Source organism: Podarcis gaigeae (assembly GCF_964106915.1).
Source record: "Podarcis gaigeae genome assembly, chromosome: 9".
NCBI lineage: Eukaryota > Metazoa > Chordata > Lepidosauria > Squamata > Lacertidae > Podarcis > Podarcis gaigeae.
The window spans coordinates 37,787,866-37,807,133 of record NC_139685.1 but is presented as its reverse complement, the minus strand read 5'-3'; the positions used below and the strand labels follow the sequence as shown (position 1 = coordinate 37,807,133).

Here is a 19,268-nt window from a genome sequence, read left to right as displayed (position 1 = left end):
TGGACAGTGGTGTGATCCAGGAGAAATCTACTTAATTCTACAATTCCCAAATCACCATTTTTGTACCACAAGTGTAGTACAGAATCACTTCCCAAACAGATCCTCTGACACTCACCAAAAATTGATTTCCCACAAATTTCCCCAAATTTATTTCTCCTTGAATTCTGCCCCAGCCTTATTTTCTACACAGGTATCTTCCCAAAGAAAAGAAATAAATTATGAATATGGAATGTTCTTGTGGCCAATCTACCTCATCTGCCTGGTACTGTGGGGCCTCCATCCTTACCAGAGGGTGAGGACCAGTCATTGGAGCTATGCATTTTCATGCCCCTTGCCATCAACAGATTTTGGCTTGCCCAGGGCGTAAATTGAGATTAGTTTCCCACACTTTTCCATTTACCCTGCAGATGTTATGTTAATAAATGTGAACTTGTGCAACCTGTTTTATGTATCTTGTCTCTTCATTCCTTGGTCTGGTCATAATCCATGTCAATGGTATTCACCAGGAAGGGATGGAAATCACTACCACATAATAGCTGCAGTCCACACATTGAGCAGTACCAAAAGAGATAGTAGGAAATGGTGGTAGGGAACTCTCTATGTGGATGCTGATCTGTAAGGTGAATGTATTTCAAGGACCAGTTCTCTCTCTCTCTAGCTTCTATAACCTTAGATCAAAAATGGTGACCTTGCACCTCTCCAGGTGTTGTTGGACTCCAACTTATACCAGCCCCAGCAGGGATGACCAAGATGGAAGTTGTAGTTCAGCAATATTCAGGAGGCAGGACAAGAGGCCCCCCATACCTGCCTTTAAATGTAGGCTGAGGATCATGTTTATAAAAATAGTTCTCGAGATTTCTTGAAGGAGGAGTGGTTTTGTGTGGAGATAAATAGAGATATGAATATTTAATTTTTGCATTTCAGTTAGCTCACAACAGTTCTGTGCATAATACGTTTATCTTATTCAACAGAACATGAATGATACAGGTAGACCTTTGATACCTGGCTTGTTTTCTGCACATTTTTGTTTGTTTGTGAGGTTTTGGTTCCATAAGTTATCTATGGACTGAAGTAAGTGAAGTTGTCTAAACAGAGATGCAAATTGAAGCATACAATTATTTGTTCCAAAGCAATTGACTGAGAAAGAAAAAGAAAAGAAAAGAAAAGCAGTGCCTGATTATCTGACCTTTACTTTCTTAATCGTAAATGAGTAAATAAATCATGCAGGATTATTTATTGTTCCTCTTGTTAAGCAATCCAGTTCCTTTTGTATTACTTTTAAAAAGAAAGGTCAAAAGTAAATCAGGCACAAATTAAACTAAAATTCCCTTCACTCTAGTCCTCAGGTTAAGTTGTGGAAGAAGAAATTGCATTGTTTGTATAGCTCTGTGAACATTTTATTGACCATGCCCTTTGCACCGCTACCTTTCTCTTCTGGTTAGATTTTCATCATTATTTGCTCTAAACTCATTAGGAGATCTATCTGGAGAACTCTGTAGGTCATGCTCACCTAGGAGCAGTCTGAGTTACATTTAGGTCCAGAGGGTGTATAATGTTGTTGATTAGATAAATCAAGCACAACATGAATGCTGTTAGAACTGCATGCGAGTTGATTTGGACCTGGTTTTCTTCACCAGCTTTCGCATAGAAATCAATTCAGTATAATGGACCCTTCTCCACCCCAGCTGCTTTAGGTTCTGTTTTCATCTTGGTGAAAGTTGCAAGGAGTATGGTGTGACAGACTGTAACATATAGGATTGCTACGGATAGCTTCTTAAAGTTATTTTTATGGATAACCCTCATTTTAATAGTATTATGCATGCTTGTAACAGACACCTATTTTCAATAAACAAAAGTGTGTGTCCCTTAGACATATTAAGCATCAACACAAAATTCATGGATCGGGGCAGATTCCATCACTTCTTTGAAGAAATAAAGTAAGTGCATCTCCATGGACAAGTCAGAAGACTGGTTCGTGGATATAACTTTTCCATAACTAAATACATGAACACACCTCAAAAGGAATCCAGGGAGATAAAGTGGATTAAGACTCTGTTAGCTGCCCCATGCTCTGTGAGGAATTATGGGATACACCTGTAAAAAACATATTGACCTCTTGAGTGATAGTAAAAGCATTTAAATCCATTGCTTTCCATGGGTGCACTCTGAGTATGACTAGCTTTGGCTATAACCATTTATCTATGGTATCCTCCTTTGAGGTGCTTCTCCAGATTACTTGTACATTGAGCATTCATCTTGATTTGTGTGCACAAAGCCTATGCAGCAGTTAGACTATGTCCAGTCTTTATTGAGCATTCATCTTCATTTGCTTGCAGGGTGTATATACGTCTTCCCATTAATCATTTATTCATCTCACACCACATCATCACTTTCCTAATCCTTAATTTGATCCCATCACACGATAAACATTTTTCATCTCTCCCCCCTTGACAAAACGAATGCACAGTTTCACTTTGTTTGTCTGAATTTGGCCTTTATTGCTGTGCAGTTCTGGATTGCAACTGGAATTGCAGGCCGTTTCTACAATTTAGAAGATGCATAAACAAAATGTGAGTATGGAGGGGGGAACCCCACTGGTTTAGTAAGACTGAAGGGTAGAATGCCAATCTGCTTTCTTATTGTTGATATTTTGTCAGATGGTATTTTGCAATATTTTGTTTCGGGGATTAGGAGGAAGACTGAAAATGAATTCAAATTAGGACTGTCACATTGCACTAATCTCACAATCTTTTAGAAAACTTTGATCAATTTACTTGTCTTGTGTTAATAATTTTCCCTGATGCTTCTACTAATTATAGCATGTTTTGGGACTCTTTATCCAAAAGGATTTCTCTCTCTTACAGCCCATCTGTTCCTCACACTTTGATGTTTCAGGAAGTGTGTGAACGCACAGCAGTTATTTCAATTAAATGGAGTCTGGTTCAGTTTTTACTGAGCTAACAGCAGTTTTCAATTGCCATTATATTTTCTTACATTGTATAGTCCCAGGAAGCTAGCACAAGGAATCCCCTGAAGAGATTCCTCACCTGGCAATGGGTGACCTCGACAGGAGCATCCCTCCCACCACTATGTTGGCAGCGGAGTCTTGGCAGCTGTGACAGAATTTATCTGAAGTATTGTGCTATCATACATACTGGAGTGAAGTAGGTCACTAAGTCTCCAGGGGGAAGATGTTACACCACACATCTTAAACCTGCCATAAAATGTTGTACTGTTGTGAAAGCTTTATAAGCAGGTGGTGGTATACAATGGAGAGGAATGTTTGATATGGGACTCTTCAGAACCCCTGTAAGAAATTTTTGCTAGGCTTCATCAAAACAATTGTTTCCCTTCTTCCATGTTTTGCCCAACCAGGAAATTCAAAACATGCCTTTAGTTGTTTCACCATAAGCAACATTAGCCTGCGGTAAATACAAGGTGAAGGAAATGAGTTCATCTCATGTTTTGTTTTGTTTTATGCAGACAGATAGTTGTTGGGATATTTCACCAAAATATTTATTTTTTACCTTGTATATTAAATTATTATTTCATTTTCTTTTTGAGAAATACAAATGGATGTCAAGGCTTTTAAAAATGAATGACAAGAAATAAAGAGATTGTGGGCTGCCATGTATCAAATAATTATGGAACCACACAAAGAGTGCCTTGCAGTAGGCTAACACCAATGTAAGAGACTGATCATTCAACAACAGAGCACTGCACCTTCCATTCGAAGACTGTGGTATTTTTACATATTCGGCACCCTGTTTCTGTTTGTGTGTTATTGAACTAAAGGAGCAGGAGCTAGGAACAGCCACTGACAAAACAACAACAACAAAAACACCCAACAACAAATGCCAGGACACTTCTTGTTGCCATGCAAATGGTTTTGATTCCATGGCAAAAAAAGATATTATCTTTTTAACTTCTCACAACTTGCCCTTGGTTCTATAGAAAGGTATTTACTTTACAGAACGAAAAGCAGAGTTGACAGATTAAATGGAAAAGTTCACACATTGAGAGTTAGCAAAAGAAAGGCAAATCTGCAGAATGCCACAAAAACAGGTTTCCTTAAACATTTTGTGAGGAATCAAATCATAACTTATTGCCTGCTAAAAGTTACTCCATTCTTTTATTGGATTTCCTCCGTCCTCTCTCAACAGCTTGTTGTTTCAGCACAGTGAGATGTTTGCAGACTTGCTTTGGTCAGCCATAATTTATACTTCTCTGTGTGCAGAAAATCCCAAAGCTTATAATGCTTTAGAGTCTCAAGTGAACAGCATCCTTGTATACACTTGCTGCCTTTCAGTGTGATTTCCTTTATACTCATTTTATATTATTAAACAGTAGCTCCTTTTATTAAAGAAATAAAAACCCGTATTCTATGGGCCTCTGATTTTCTTGGCATGAGGAGAGACACTTTATTTACCGCCTTTTGTCTTTATGAAAGAGTTAGGAAAGACCTGAAATATGAGGTAGGTATAGATGGAAGCAGGTGGCACATGTGAGCTAATGACCCCTGTGACTTCACACATCTCACTACCACCACAAACCTATTGTGTGATCTGTAGGGATGAAAGAAGGCATCCTTCTCCATTGTTTCCATTCTGCTGCAGTTCATCTCCCAGCATCTTGCTGTCCACTGTGGCAAAATTATGTTGTCATTACATCACTCCATTCATTCCAGTGCAAAGGAAGCACAATGCAAATCATTTGCGGACTGAAAGCAACAACATCAGTGAATGCCGATCATATTCAGTGGCATTGACTTCCATTCCTGACATGTGGCAGATAAGCAAAGATCTGCCATTTCTGCTCCTGTTTCTGCTTTTATCAGAATCCTCTGACATCCCTAGTGGTCTGCCACCTTGGATGCTTTGCCATCTCATTTCCTCATTCTGAGACGCTAAGTCCTGAGCCAAACCAAGAGTGGCTCATTTTGTCAGTGCTACCCCAAGTGTAAAAAAAGGTAAAGGTACCCCTGCCCGTACGGGCCAGTCGTGTCCGACTCTAGGGTTGTGCGCTCATCTCATTCTATAGGCTGGGAGCCAGCGCTGTCCACAGACACTTCCGGGTCACGTGGCGAGCGTGACAAGCTGCATCTGGCGAGCCAGCACAGCACACAGAATGCCGTTTACCTTCCCGCTGGTAAGCGGTCCCTATTTATCTACTTGCACCCGAGGTTGCTTTCAAACTGCTAGGTTGGCAGGTGCTGGGAACGAACGACGGGAGCTCACCCCGTGGCGGGTATTCAAACCACCAACCGTCAGATCGGCAAGTCCTAGGCACTGAGGTTTTACCCACTGCACCACCTGCGTCCCGCATCCGAAGTGTACTCACCTTTTATCATTGCCTGGGTAGGAGCTTGACAATGTTCTCATTGCACAAACACGTTCAGGAAGCTGCATCCCCATCTGACAAGTGCCCCAACCCAGGATCAGAATCCGCCAAAGGGAGATAGCCTCATACCATTCCAAAAATTGTTCTGGCAGCCAAAGAGGTCCAGGATCAAATTACATGCTCTACTGCACATCAATACTTAACAGAACTCTTATTCAATGTTCTATGCTCAATACTAGAGTCTTTAACTGTAAAGATGGAAATGACAGCAGGAATTCTATAAAGGTAAAGGTAAATGGATCCCTGACCATTAGGTCCAGTCGTGACCGGCTCTGGGGTTGTGGTGCTCATCTCGCTTTATTGGCCGAGGGAGCCGGCGTACAGCTTCCAAGTCATGTGGCCAGCATGACTAAGCTGCTTCTGGCGAACCAGAGCAGCGCATGGAAATGCCGTTTACCTTCCCACCAGAGTGGTACCTATTTATCTACTTGCACTTTGACGTGCTTTCGAACTGCTAGGTTAGCAGGAGCAGGGACCAAGCAACGGGAGCTCAGCCTGTTGCAGGGATTTGAACTGCCGACCTTCTGATCGGGAAGTCTTAGGCTCTGTGGTTTAACCCACAGTGCCACCCGCATCCCTTCTAATTCTATAGCCACTGTTTAAAAAACACCCTATGTGTTGGCACAGCTACACCCTCTACTTCACCAGATTCCCTAGTTTAACTATCCATAACTGTTATCAGGGACAAAACTTTCTCCTGCCACACTTAAAAGCCTTGTAATGTTTCATTTTTCTTAAATAATTTGCAGTACTGTCCTGTTGTTCTAATAGATGCTAGCGCACAACTGTGGTGTTTCGGGCTTTATGTTTTGATTTATGGCATCTTGGAACTAACAGGGAATCATATTTTTTACATTTAGCTTTAACTGCCTGCCAAATATTTTCCATTTGGAAAAAGAGTATTTTCTGAAAGCTAAATATCATACAATTTATCTGCAGCCCTAGCCCTGGAATTAATTTGTTTCAGGCAAGAGGGGAGGAAAACATTACCCCAAAGACTGCCTACATTTATCAAGAAGTCATAAAGCTAAAAGGTTTAACAGCTTTGATTTTATAAGTGAACTCGGACTGTGTAAAAAGTTCAATTATTCACGATTTGATTTTTTTTTATTAAAAAAGTATAACATTATTAAAATGATGGCACAAGCAAATTATTTCTAATTCACTGACTTTATTTTTTAAGCAGGAGCCTGTCATTACAAGATCATGAAATCCCCCATTCTTGGAATAAAATACATATTATATCTGGACTTCCAAAAAAGTTTTTGAAAAAGTCCATCAGACTAAGAGTGCATTCAGAAGTGGGGGTTATTGCATTAGGCTTCCTGCTTAGAATGTCCGCACTTCTCTTCTAGTTTCTAATGTTCAGTTCACACTGCATTATCTGTTGCATAATGGAACTGTCAAGATACTGCTGTGTCATGCATTTCACTTGTGTAAATTTCACTCCTGCCAAAGGACATTGTATAACACAACTGTGGATGTCATTTGACATATCAACCCCGCCCCCTTTGTTTCTTTGTGATTTACTCATGAAAGTGGCAGAAAAGAACTGTATGACGGAATACTGCCCCAGGTGCTCAAATTTCTTATTCATTTCCTCTACTGAATCAGGACACACATTTGGGCAAGAGGTGCTGGTGTATAATAATCCCTAATGCGTGGTCATATTTCTAACTATCTGTGCCTCTTGTTGCTGGATTAGAAACCAAGTATGCAGTCCTGTTCAGGAAGGGACGGCATTCAATCCCTACTCCTTCCTAAACGGGTGGCTAGCACCTTTTGTTATGTAGAACAGTGAAGCTTATGAGCCTTGACCACCGTCTGACTCAGAACAAGATTGGGTTTTAATAGCCATGAAGCATAATTAATATAGGGCTCTCCAGCTGCAACAAAATTATGTATTATAGGGCCATGATGGAGTACTATGATAAAAGGGAGTTAAGTGGATGGCTCCACAGAGTATTTAAGAGTGTCCATCGTAACTTAGATAATATTTAGGTGTCAGCACAAGAAATAAACCTCTGATGTAGTTTTTTTTAGACATCAACAAAAACGAGAGCCATCAAACTGTCAGGCTGATTTTTATCTTAAGGGACCTTCCTGAGTTTGTGTGGGCACATCAGTTAAGGATTCACAAGACATGAAACAATGTTTTTCTCAAAAGGCACTGCAAGAATCTTATTACAGGCAGCTAAAATTCAGATGGAAACGCTTCACAATCACATGCAGTACAAGCCTATAAAGACTAGGATTTAGCGCCAACCGGAACTTGGAAAGTTCATTTTAAAAATAAATTAGGTTTTGTTCAATTGCAACATGTCCCTAAAGAAATGAATCCAGTTCATGTTTATCCCCTTTTCAGTTCACAGCTCAGTTCAAGTTAAAGGAGCCTCGGGGGGGGGGGTGTCAACATTCATAATGCTACAAGCTGCTGTGATGAAATATAAGATATGCTTAAGAAAAAAGTCGTGTCTTTTGTTACTGTTGAAGAGATTAATGAATAACTCCCCCCCCCAAAAAAAGAGATATATACAAAGCATACACACAGCTGATTTAATGTCTGCAGCATGTTTTGGCTGTCCAGCTCACTGAAACTTGGGGAGAGGGGAGGTTCCCCACTTCCATTACTGGCACCTCATACAGATCCTTGGACCACCTTGGTCCACCTTGGACAGGCCCAGACTTTTTCTGATGCACCACTCTTTGGCTCAGGTGTTAGGATTAATCCAAATCTGCTTCACACCCCTGATAGTGATACAATGTCAGCATAAGTACAACCACAAACAAAGGTAATGTGTGTTTGATTGTTCCACTAATCTGTTTGACTTTTCCTTGGAAAGTCTTTTCAGTCTTCCTATCAATGGTTGAGGTGTCTGCTAAATGATTCTCAGGGTCCTTTACAACTCTACAATTCTATTATTCTAGAGCAAGGAATTGGTATTTTTTATTTTAAAAAATTGGACAAGTTACACCAGGAGGTAGCACAAGCAAATATGTGCTAGAGTATAAAAGTACCTGCTTGAGGTAAGTGCTTCTGGGGCAGGATTTTTGTTCTAATGAATCTCTTTCTTGCACCAAACATGTCAGAAATAAAGCTTTCTTGTATGATTCTGATGTTGGTCCCTCATTCCCCAGTCAGCAGGGGTCAGGCCTGACATCTCACTTAACTTCTTATGGAGACAGAATATCTCTTGACTCATGTAACTTAAAGTAAGCCCTCTGGCTGAATACATAAGACAGGATCCGCCAGGAGACCCGTCCTTTCCATTCCTCGCAGTCTTTCTGTGATGCAAGGTTTCAAGGAAGACAAGATGAAAACAGATAAAAGAAAAAGAGCTCTCGGTGGAGCTTTTTTTGAATCCCAGGAGTATGGACCCCAAGTTAAACTCCCAACTTTGATTCAAATATATAACTCCACAAGCCTTGTTCAACCAAACCCACGCACTGCCACTAGAGGACATCTTAGCTTGATAGCTATGGCTAGGTTTGCAAAACACAAAACACACAGGCACAACTCACCCATCCAAAAGCAGCTATATAGACTATTTCAAGAAGAAAATCAGGTCACTGGCATTTACATATAAATCACATTTTAGTAATATAACCCTTGTAATAGACAGACTGTTCTTTCAATAGTGTGTTCTTACATAGCGAGTAAGACTAGAAAGATCCCCCGTAACTGGGAAGGAGATTTCATTGTGAAGTAGAGAGTTTCCCACCACAGCTGGCACCTCTCTATCTCTCTCTTTTTTAAAGCATCAGATTTGTCATTTTAAAACAGATGATAGGATAATTTGTAGTTTTATATGCACTATTTAGAAAAAAAACAATTGCTAAAAAGAATAGTTTACCCAGGAAATAGTACATTAATCACATTTTAAACCTCTCCTGAAATCTAGAGACCTCCACTTCTTCAGACTTAGGCCGCAATCCTAACCGTGTGTACTCAGGAGCAAATCCTACTGAATTCAGCCGGGTTTACTCTCAGTTAAGCTAACTTTCAATTTTACACATTCGTCTTAAAGGGATTAATTTGGAGGTATATGCCATTAATTTATTTATAATTAATTTCTTAGTATATCTAGAGGCTAACAGGCCATGCAAAAAAAACAAAACAAAAAAAAAACCAACTACTGCACTTCAGCAGTTCCTAGGATTCTGCATAAGGATGTAAGAAGCCCTATAGAAAATATTCAGTAATCACATCAAAATTATCTAGACCAGTAGCAGCTCCAACTGCTATCAATTCCAGAATGGTCAATGTTCAGGGGTGATGGAAGTTGTCATCTATCAAGATATGGAGGGCACCACTTTGGCTGCCCCAGATTTAGACTGGGGTGGGGGAGAAATTTGATTTCGTTTGCATTTGAAGGCAAATCTACCTAATTCAGTTTTTCTGAAACAATACATGAACCAAAGCACGATCATACTTTGACATCTGCACTTCTCTGAATTTTGCAGTGAAGTTCTCCAGACAAGCAATTTGAATGAAAAAAATGCATACCTCAGGGTAAAGTGTGCGTATATGTGTTTATTGAATTGCATTGAAACATTGGTGTATTAGGAGAAATTTGCACTAAGATACCAATGAATTTTCAAGAGAACTTTAAAAAGCACTTCAAACTGATTTGGAAATGTGGAGAACTGCACTTTAGACTGGGAAAATGAGAAATCGAGAGAATCCCAAACTGGAAGATTTAATGACACCTACTTTAGACTATATAATGTATGTTCTACTTGAGAAGGACACTCCAGATTTGATGGCAACCTAGACATGACCATGCACATTGCTGAGTAGTATCTCTGATTTCCATTTCCTATAGTGTTTTGCCTGAGCAGGAGCTTGCCAGGACCCACAAAAATTGTACCCAATTTTCCATTCAGCAAACTTGGATGGCAACTGTTAACTGCCACCACAAGAACCATAGCAGATGTTTTACAGCATACATAGCTGAATCATGAATTTTGCAACTGCATGGTGTTATAGGGAGGACCCTGCTAAACCCAGGAAATTAATAAATGGTAGAATTTTGATTATTTGGGATATGCATGAAAATACTCACTTAAGAACTTATGCAAACCAACCTGGCCAGCCTAGTGAAGAGCAAAGACATTAACATGACAAAGGGTTCTGATGGCCCATCTAAGACAGGAGTTGCCAAGGTGATGGGGAGGGGGTGAGGTGACAGGGAAAGAGAGTCTTGAACAAGGTGTGCTAGGAGGAGAAAGAAGAAGAAAGAGGAGGAGGAGGAGGAGGAGGAGGAGGAGGAGGAGGAGGAGGAGGAGAGAAAAGAGATCCATCTCAGGCAGGCTGCTGAAGGCAGGTTGGGTGAGATGCTTTGGGCTCCAGTGCTGCACTGCTATGGGCTAACAAGCCCCTCTTGAGATGCCTATGGCCCTGTGGGGGGTGGCTTCCAATTTTTGTAACAGTATGTTATCATTTGAGTTTGGGGGGATTTTTTTTTCTTCAAGCATGAGGAGAAAATAGAAGGTGAAATCAGTGTGAAGCTCCTAAGAAATAAACATATTCCATGAAAAATAGCTTTGTATGTTTGTGTGTGTTGAGGGTGGATGCATGTGGGTATGGCCTTATGCATTACTGCAATGCAACACCCATCAGTTTTTCAGTCAGGTCATGTGGACGTCAGCCCCAAAAAGGTTCTCCATACCTAATGGAGAGCACAGACAATGCCACTATGCAGAGTTCTACTCTTGACAGAGATTTTTCCGTGCTACAGTCTGTCACCAGAAGCAACTGGTGGTGAGCAAAATCTCTCCACTCAATGAGAGCCATCCACACATAGGGCAGCTCTTACTCACAGGTTGTTTCCATGGATTGGCATGTGGTCCCTGAAAGACTTTAGATAGGCACTCACACAAAATATACTTTAAAAGGCATCTAATTCATTCGTCTTAGCTGCCCTTTCTTTCCAAGTGCAATTCAAAAGCTGTAGCTTCTCAAGTGTACATTTTGCCTCCTACTGTAAAAGGTGTGCCCCTTAATCAAAACTTTAAAAAGAGCAATGCGAATACTGAGGGGGAAAAGTGCCACAAGAAACCTTTTGAAATTATGTATTCCATCTGGGAAATTGAAATATATTCTTTAGTTGCTGCCTCCCTTTCACAAAATAAAAAAAGAGAAAGACTATCAATATTCTGTGGAGGAGATTGAGTGAACATTTCCACCACGGAAACCTAAATAGTTTCAATAGAATATATTTCAATGCAGTCTATTCAGAGTCTTTCAAGGGAAGAAGCACAATAAAAAGAAACCCAGATCTCTTTCTTTTCTGATTCTTGGCTGGAGGCAAGTGGTTTCTGAAAGAGAATTTTTAGCATTTGAAGGAAAGAGCTTCCTGCATTTTGTGCACAAATGATCATTGGGCAGTAACAACATAGCCATATCCAAGGCTACCAAAAATAATGGACAAAGTTTGTGTCTGTGTGTGGGAGTGGGGTGTTAGAAGGAGTCAACTGATTTACAAAATGTGCAGTAATAACAGACCTCACTTTAAAACAGAGAGTGGGAAATATGGTGTAACAGCATGTAAGGAATCTGCCTCAAATACATTGCTCCTTTTCAGTATGAGGAATGTGTATCAAATACATTGCTGCTTTTAAGTGTGAAAATATTGTTGGTGCCTCTGGAAACTCACTCAGATCTGAAAATCTCTTTATAGTTCAGTTGTCAACCCTTCTAAACTCACATTGAAGGAGGAAATTTATTTTGTAAAACCTTCCAAAATTTGTCTTGAGGCAAACTCCATTGGCTACAAAGATGCCTCTGAATAATGAAAAAAAACATTAATATTGGTAAATAGATGAAAGTATATCCCCTCATCTGAAGATGTTAAAGGACTTGCTCCAAGTAGTACTAGAGACTACAGGTACATGGGTTTTTGAAAGCTTCACAGGAGACTCACATTCAAACAAATGAAAATTTGGTAGCATTCATAAAAAGTGAGCTAAAGAGTTCAGGTTATAGAAAGCATTTGAAAGCTTGGGACATTATACATGTAGACTGAGTTTCATCCCAATTATTTCTACTCAATCCCAATTATTTCTGATGCTGTCATTATCATGAGATAATGTCAAGTATAGTTTTCCTTTCAGTAAGGAACATAGATTGTCTTCCATTTACAGGACCACCTCTCCTGGTATGCCCCGCAGAGGACCTTAAGGTCCATGAATAATCATAGTTTAGAGGTAAGGAAGTCAGATTATCCTTCACCAGGGCCAGGGCCTTCTCAGTGATGGCTCCGACCTGGTGGAATGCTCTGTCCTATGAGACCAGGGCCCTGCAGCATTTAACCTCCTTCAGCAGGGCCTGTAAGACAGAGCTATTCCGCCTTGCTTTCAATTTGAATATAGCCTGATCTTTTATTCCCCTTCCTTCCCTCCCCCTCCCCTTTTTATGAAGATTACCCACTCTGGGATCCCACAGCTAATTCTCCCCTGGCCTCCTTGCTGGCCCAAATAGGACTAATTTAGCCAGCTAGCCCTGGTGATCATCTAATGTTTATTGGATGGATTTCCCCTAAATTGATTTTAGGATTTGAATTTATTGTTATTCACACTTTTATACTATATTTTGTGCTGTTTTTTGTTGTATCACAATTAAGTGTTTAAAATTTGTTGTTAGCTGCCCTGAGCCTGGTTTTCTGAACAGGGAAGGGTGGGGTATAAATAAAAATTCATTATTATTATTATTATTTGAAGGAGAGAAGTCTAATGATACTGTGCCTTCCTTTCTGAAAAGCCAACGTCTGGGCCATTTCTCCAGCAGTTTGCTTTTATGGTAAGCAAAAAAGTCACAACTACTACTGGGACACAGAAGAGCACAGCAGTTCTTCGTCCACTCCTTTCCTTGTAGCTCCAGTGGCACTTTCTGTTTCCAGGATGGAGAACCTCAGAGCCAGGGGCCAAAAGTGTCCCTCACTCAAGCCTCTGTATCTGGTGCTCAGGATTCTCCTCAGTCAGAACTTGCACCACTGACTGGTCTTGCTGCATGCCCTCCTTGTGTGCTTTTGCTGGGCTGGAATGTGTCCTTGAACTATAATCATGCCTCTTGCTTCCCTGGATGGATGGTAGAGATGGGCAAGTGAGCATGTGTAGAACCTGCCCTATTGTACAAAGACAAACTTTACATTCATTGCCCTGCCCACTTTTGCCTCTGGGTCCTGCCTATCATTGGCATGTGGCCCCTGGAAGGTTGCTCAGAAGGAAATGTGGCCCTCAGGCTGTAAGGCATTATTTCCCCATGTTTGATTTCTTTGCAAATGTAGAGGATGAAAAGAGATGCCAGGCAGGCAATTTCAAGCGGAAGCAGGCCTCACGCTTAACTAGTTCAAAGCAAAGTGTGAGCCAGCTTGCTTCTCCAGCCTTAGAAGCAATTAGATAATTACAGATTTTACCATATTAAGTCCATAAGCTGATAGTTCATCTGGAATGATGATAGAGTGGAGGGAGAAAATCCTATCTCCGTCCTTGAGGTTTTCATAAAAGCTGTGGATTTCATTATTCACTTTGCTGCCTGTGCAGTTATGTAGAACATTGTTTCCCACCGCCAAGGTAGTTACAGCCAGCTCGGAGAGCCAGCCGTTTCATGCATTCATTGGGTAAGAGGTGCCTTTCACTCCTTCTGTAAAAATCGCTGGTCTTCAGCTAGTGCTTTTTGAGGCAGATGGAGGAAAAATGGAAATTGGGATTAGGGAGGCCAAAAATAGAGTGTGCTTAGTACCAGAGACTTAGAAGCAATGTATATGAGCAAGGAGGAGAGGCTATTACGAATGTCAGTCAAACTCTACTTTTAAAACTTGGAGATAGAAGAATAATCAGCGGGACAGATTTGCAGCTTGTCATTACCAATAGCCACCTCTAGCATGATTAATGATGTGAAAGCCCAGCGTGATGTCTGGTGTCCAAAAATTCTTTTAAAAGTATCTAGGCAGCTTCTGCAAAAACAGATTCCTTACTTGTCAACTGCATTGCATCCTCTCTCCATGCTTCTCCTCTGAATACTGAATATATCTACTTTTCTAACTTCAGAAGCAACCAACTGCTGATTCTGACTACAGTGGAGGGGGAAAAAACCATCACAACCAGCTGAAGGACATAGAATAAACCTAGACTACCTACCTGTTTGCTTTCTCTCTTTGTGCCTTAACATTTCTCCAGAGAACTTGTATGACTAACTGCTTTGACTTACAAAAGAGTCCTTATGCACAAGAGCTGTGATGCATTATGAATAATCTGAATTATGAACACTTTGGCAAGAGAGGCTGCTAGTAACTTGTGATGCTTTCAGCGATCTTCTCATCCAGTAGTTTCCCTGTAGTTCTGAATTATCTCATCTTGTTTCCAAAGTGGAACTGATGCATTAGGAATCCTTCATTGTTCTCCCCCCCCCCTTTAAATTTTGTATTGAATGCAGTACATGTGGAATCTGCTGCCTCTTTGAGTTCCTATCATGCATTTGTGAGTCTTTCCTCGTCTATTTTGCTGTGATAAAACACTGCAAAAGGAAAAGGAAAAGCAATTGTACATACATGTGATTGCATCAAGATCCTTTTGTGTGTGGTGTTTTACTATTTTTCACGCATGCATGGATGTACTAGTAAAATAACACACAAAACCAACCTTCATGAATGGAAATGCTGTTACAAGGCTTTTGCTGTTAGCTTCCATTTTGTGTTTGGGGCAAACCAAAGATTGCTTTGGCTAAAGCACAGGAACATGGGAATGACCATTCTTTCTTGATATTACATCCAGTCTTGTAGTTGATTTCTCCGTGCTTGGCCTTCTTGTCAGTGAGGTCAAGAGTATCCAGGAAGTTGATTGATGGACTACCAGGTTGCAATAACGATAATAAGGCAAAATGATTGGTAATCAAAAGGTCACCAAATGATGGTTTATGTATCTAAAAGCCCCTGCACTGAGCTCCAGACACAAACTTTCTCCATAAACCAGAAATTTTACACAAATATAGATGCAGATAGAAATGGCCTACCCATTAGGCAGGCGGAAGCAGCTGCCTCAGGGGACAGAATCCTGCAGCGCCCCACCCACTCCTTTCACTAGGGTGTCATGGCAGCGGCTTCTAGAAAGTTCTCATGAGAACGTGCTGGAAGCTCCCACAACTCAACCCCAGTAAGTGAGGCTTCAGCAATGAGGGCAGCTGTGAGGAGTCCAGGTTCCCACATAGAGTGCATTGCAGTAGTCCAAGTGAGAGATAACTAGAGCATGCACCACTCTGGCGAGACAGTCTGCAGGCAGATAGGGTCTCAGCCTGCGTACCAGATGAAGCTGGCAAACAGCTGCCCTAGACTCAGAATTGACCTGTGCCTCCATGGACAGCTGCAAGTCCAAAATGACTCCCAGGCTGCGCACCTGGTCTTTCAGGGGCAGAGTTACCCCATTCAGGACCATGGTGTCCTCCACACCTGCCCACCTCCTGTCTCCCCCCCAAAACAGTACTTCTGTCTTGTCAGGATTCAATCTGTTAGCCACCATCCATCCTCCAACCGCCTCCAGACACTCACCGCCTCCACCGGTTCTGATTTGAAAGAGAGGTAGAGCTGGGTATCATCCGCATACTGATGAACACTAGGCATATGCAAGAAAAACAGCATGAGTCACCAGGAAGACACTTGGTATAGTTATTGTTCTTGAAAGATAAATACATTCAGAAAGAGCATCTAAGATAAATCTTCCAGTTGAATCATCCTTGTTTACATGCCCCAGTCTACATCTTAGCGGAACCTTCCCTGCCATATTACTGGGTCTTCTCTCCTGTAACCCCTCCCCAATGCCACGCTGGAATTTATCCAATCCCATTTCATTTCCTCATTTTAACCTCCTCTCATTGGTCTGTTGGAATTCTGCCTGGGTCAGAGGAATGTGCCACAACGTAGGCACCGGCAGATATTCCTTGTCGACCTCCCCGCTGCTACTCCCGGCAGATAAGCAGGCGAGGTCTCGGCGATTCTTCCCAGATGTGTGAGAAGAACACACCGTTCATTCTCTCTCCCCTTTGGTATCCCCAGGGAGGGGAAAGAAGCAGACAGAAATCTATTTACATCCTTAATTTCTGTCTCTTACATCAGTACAGAGAAACATGTCTGCACTCAACAGCAGTAAGAATAAACTCCACCCATGTACTTCCAGTACGGGTCATATGTCACACACACTGAGCTAACATCCGGTGCTCAGTACAGAATGGACTGCCCCTTTGTTCCCATGGCAACAGTCACAAACATCCTGTCTGGCTTTCCAGCCACAAGCAGCTGACTGAGCTGCTAGAGCCTTTGCTTGCTGCTGCATTGGTGCTTTATGATAACATGGTCATCATGCTGGCTCACCTAAACACACTTTTGGATCTACTACATGCCTATCTAAGCCCAAGTTTTAGCCTTAGTTGCTGTCAAGTCTTCTCCCTCGTGCAACCTCTCTGTGTATCCCAAGAACACAGAATCACATCTTTATGTCAACGTTGGACTTCAAGCCTAAGGCACAGCAAAGTCTATGCTGCTGGTCCTGCACTCCAACATATTGAGGCCAAAAACTGTAATGTGCACCTTCCCAGCTGCACTCCCACATGACTCACATGACCTGTGTGAGATCACTGAGCCCCAAAACACATATTTTGGGGCAAAATGCATGGGATTGTGACCTCACAATGGGATGTCTCAATTTAATCAGGGCAGTTGAGGGGTAGGCAATGGGGCTTATCAAGTCATAAGCTGCTATTTTCAGAGCATATAATTTGGTTAAGTTATTTATGATCAAGTTGCTCATCTGAACCAAGTCCGAATCATTTCCCATAAATAAAATATTTTTAATGAAAATCAAATCTTGGAATGGTCTGAGGAAAGGAGAACAGATGGGGCCTGCCTTTTAAGTCCTCGGAGACGACCAGGAAGAGCAAAGTCTTCTGTCTGGTTCACTCATGATCATTTTCAATAAACAGTATTTTAAACGAGGGAGGGAAACTGCAGATGGTGGGCATTTGTACTTCTTGTGTTGTACTATATAATGAGTAATAGTAAAGAGAAAATTCAAAACACAGACATTGTTTAATTTCCGATGACAGCTGGTGATAACATGGCCACACAAACCTTCTGAGGCTTTCAACTCAATCTGTTGCTTCTCCATTTCCTCTGAAGGAATGTGTGAGGCTGGTTCAACATATGCCTCAGAATGAAATGGAAATAACAAGACAGAATGTTGAGGTACTTGACAACACAACTTCATCCTGCAGGTGGGGAAAATTGTGATCCTTCCTTTAAAACAAAACAGATATATTGATAAGTAGAAAACTAGCCAAGCTAGATTTTTAAGTGCGGGGAAGTGTTATGCAGTCAAACTCTTTTTAAAACAACAACTCTTTTTTAAAAAAATGTATCCCCTACATGCAGTCTGAAGTGGTACAGTCCATTTTGCCAATCAGCATTTTATTACCTCACTCTGATGTAAGAAGACCAGCCTTCAGCAACCTGGTGCCCTGCAGATGTCTGTGATTACAACTTCCACAGCTGGGAAGCTGAGGCTGTCGGGGGTTATAGGCCAAAACATCTGGAAGGTACCACATTGGTGATGGCTAGCACAGACAATGCTTCAAACTTTCTCCTTGTGCAGGAATAAAGTAAAATAAAATAAACCCTCAACGATCAACCTGCAAAGCAGCAAATCATAAAGGTAAAATATGATGTTATAAAAAAGTTAGAAATGTTCCTCTCCAAATGCTTCTGCGGACTATTTGCCTAGTAGCATCTATGTTGGAACATTCAAAGCTAGAGGCTAATAATTTCATTTTTAGGAAGTCATAAACAGCAATCCTTTTCGTCAGATGATGAAAAGTAGTGTTGATTGAGTGTATCCAAATGACAAACACGTTATTGTGATATCAGTTGCAGGTGCTTTAAGTATTATGATTCCTGTCTGTTTTGGTGACAGGCACAGCAGAAGTAAATTTGTCTTCAAGAAAGGGTAAGATATCCAATAGGTATCTTTGGTGAGGTCAAAAAGATAATCTCTGTGTTTTGTCCTGATCATAAAATAATCAGTCATCACCACCATCATTTCATGGCTACAATTTGCCTGGAGTTAGCCTTTTAAATGTGTGTATATTTAGAAAATCAAATGTAGTCAATATGCTAAGGAATATTTATATAGGATGCTTTGTTTGCACGTTACAATTAAATTAGAGAAACCTAATAGCCTATTTTGATAAAGCTAGGTATTAGAGTAAGCAAATGTAAGAACTCCCCTATGTATTGCATTATGGTCCCCAACCATCTGCAGCATTTGGTGGGGAGGGGTATCAGGCTGCAAGAGACAGAACTTCCATTAGTGGATGCCAGAAATGCCCTTAATATGAGAGGAACTCTTCCCACAGATCCAACTCCATGTTTTGTTGTTAGAAAATGGAACAAAGTTAACAATGAAAGCTGGGATATGCGCAGATCAAAACTGAGCCTCTACTTCTAATCTTTAACATGAATATTTCATAAATAGAAGAATGTAGGTCTCGATAAATCCAGAAAACATTTTCACTTTTGCAAGGGAATTTCTCTTTCCTTTCTTCTCCAACAGCCCTCGCACAAACTCCAAAATCTGCTGGGAGGGGGGCAACCACCTCAAGCAGATTAGGGGCAGCATGTGGAGGACGAGGGGGGGGGGCTGCAGAGGGAACCTCAGTCCATTCCACGAACAGTTTCTGTTTCATTGGAGGGCCTTTTAATTTCACCCATAATATCACCAAGATATGTAATGATCAGATACTTTTGTTTCAAGAAGTGGCAATCAATATAAAAATGAAAGGATTGCCTTTCCGTCAATATTGTGAAAGACGCATAGTTATCACA

The 19,268-nt window shown here is 41.1% G+C and overlaps 1 long non-coding RNA gene across 1 annotated transcript in view; it reads left to right on the top strand.

The window, feature by feature from the left end:
- Positions 1-17,939: 17,939 nt before the first annotated feature.
- The window catches only part of LOC310852580, a 28,417-nt gene continuing 27,088 nt past the window's right edge, over positions 17,940-19,268 (top strand). The window contains exon 1 of the long non-coding RNA XR_014568287.1: positions 17,940-18,099. This is a non-coding gene — a long non-coding RNA (uncharacterized lncRNA). The remainder of the gene's footprint in view (positions 18,100-19,268) is intronic.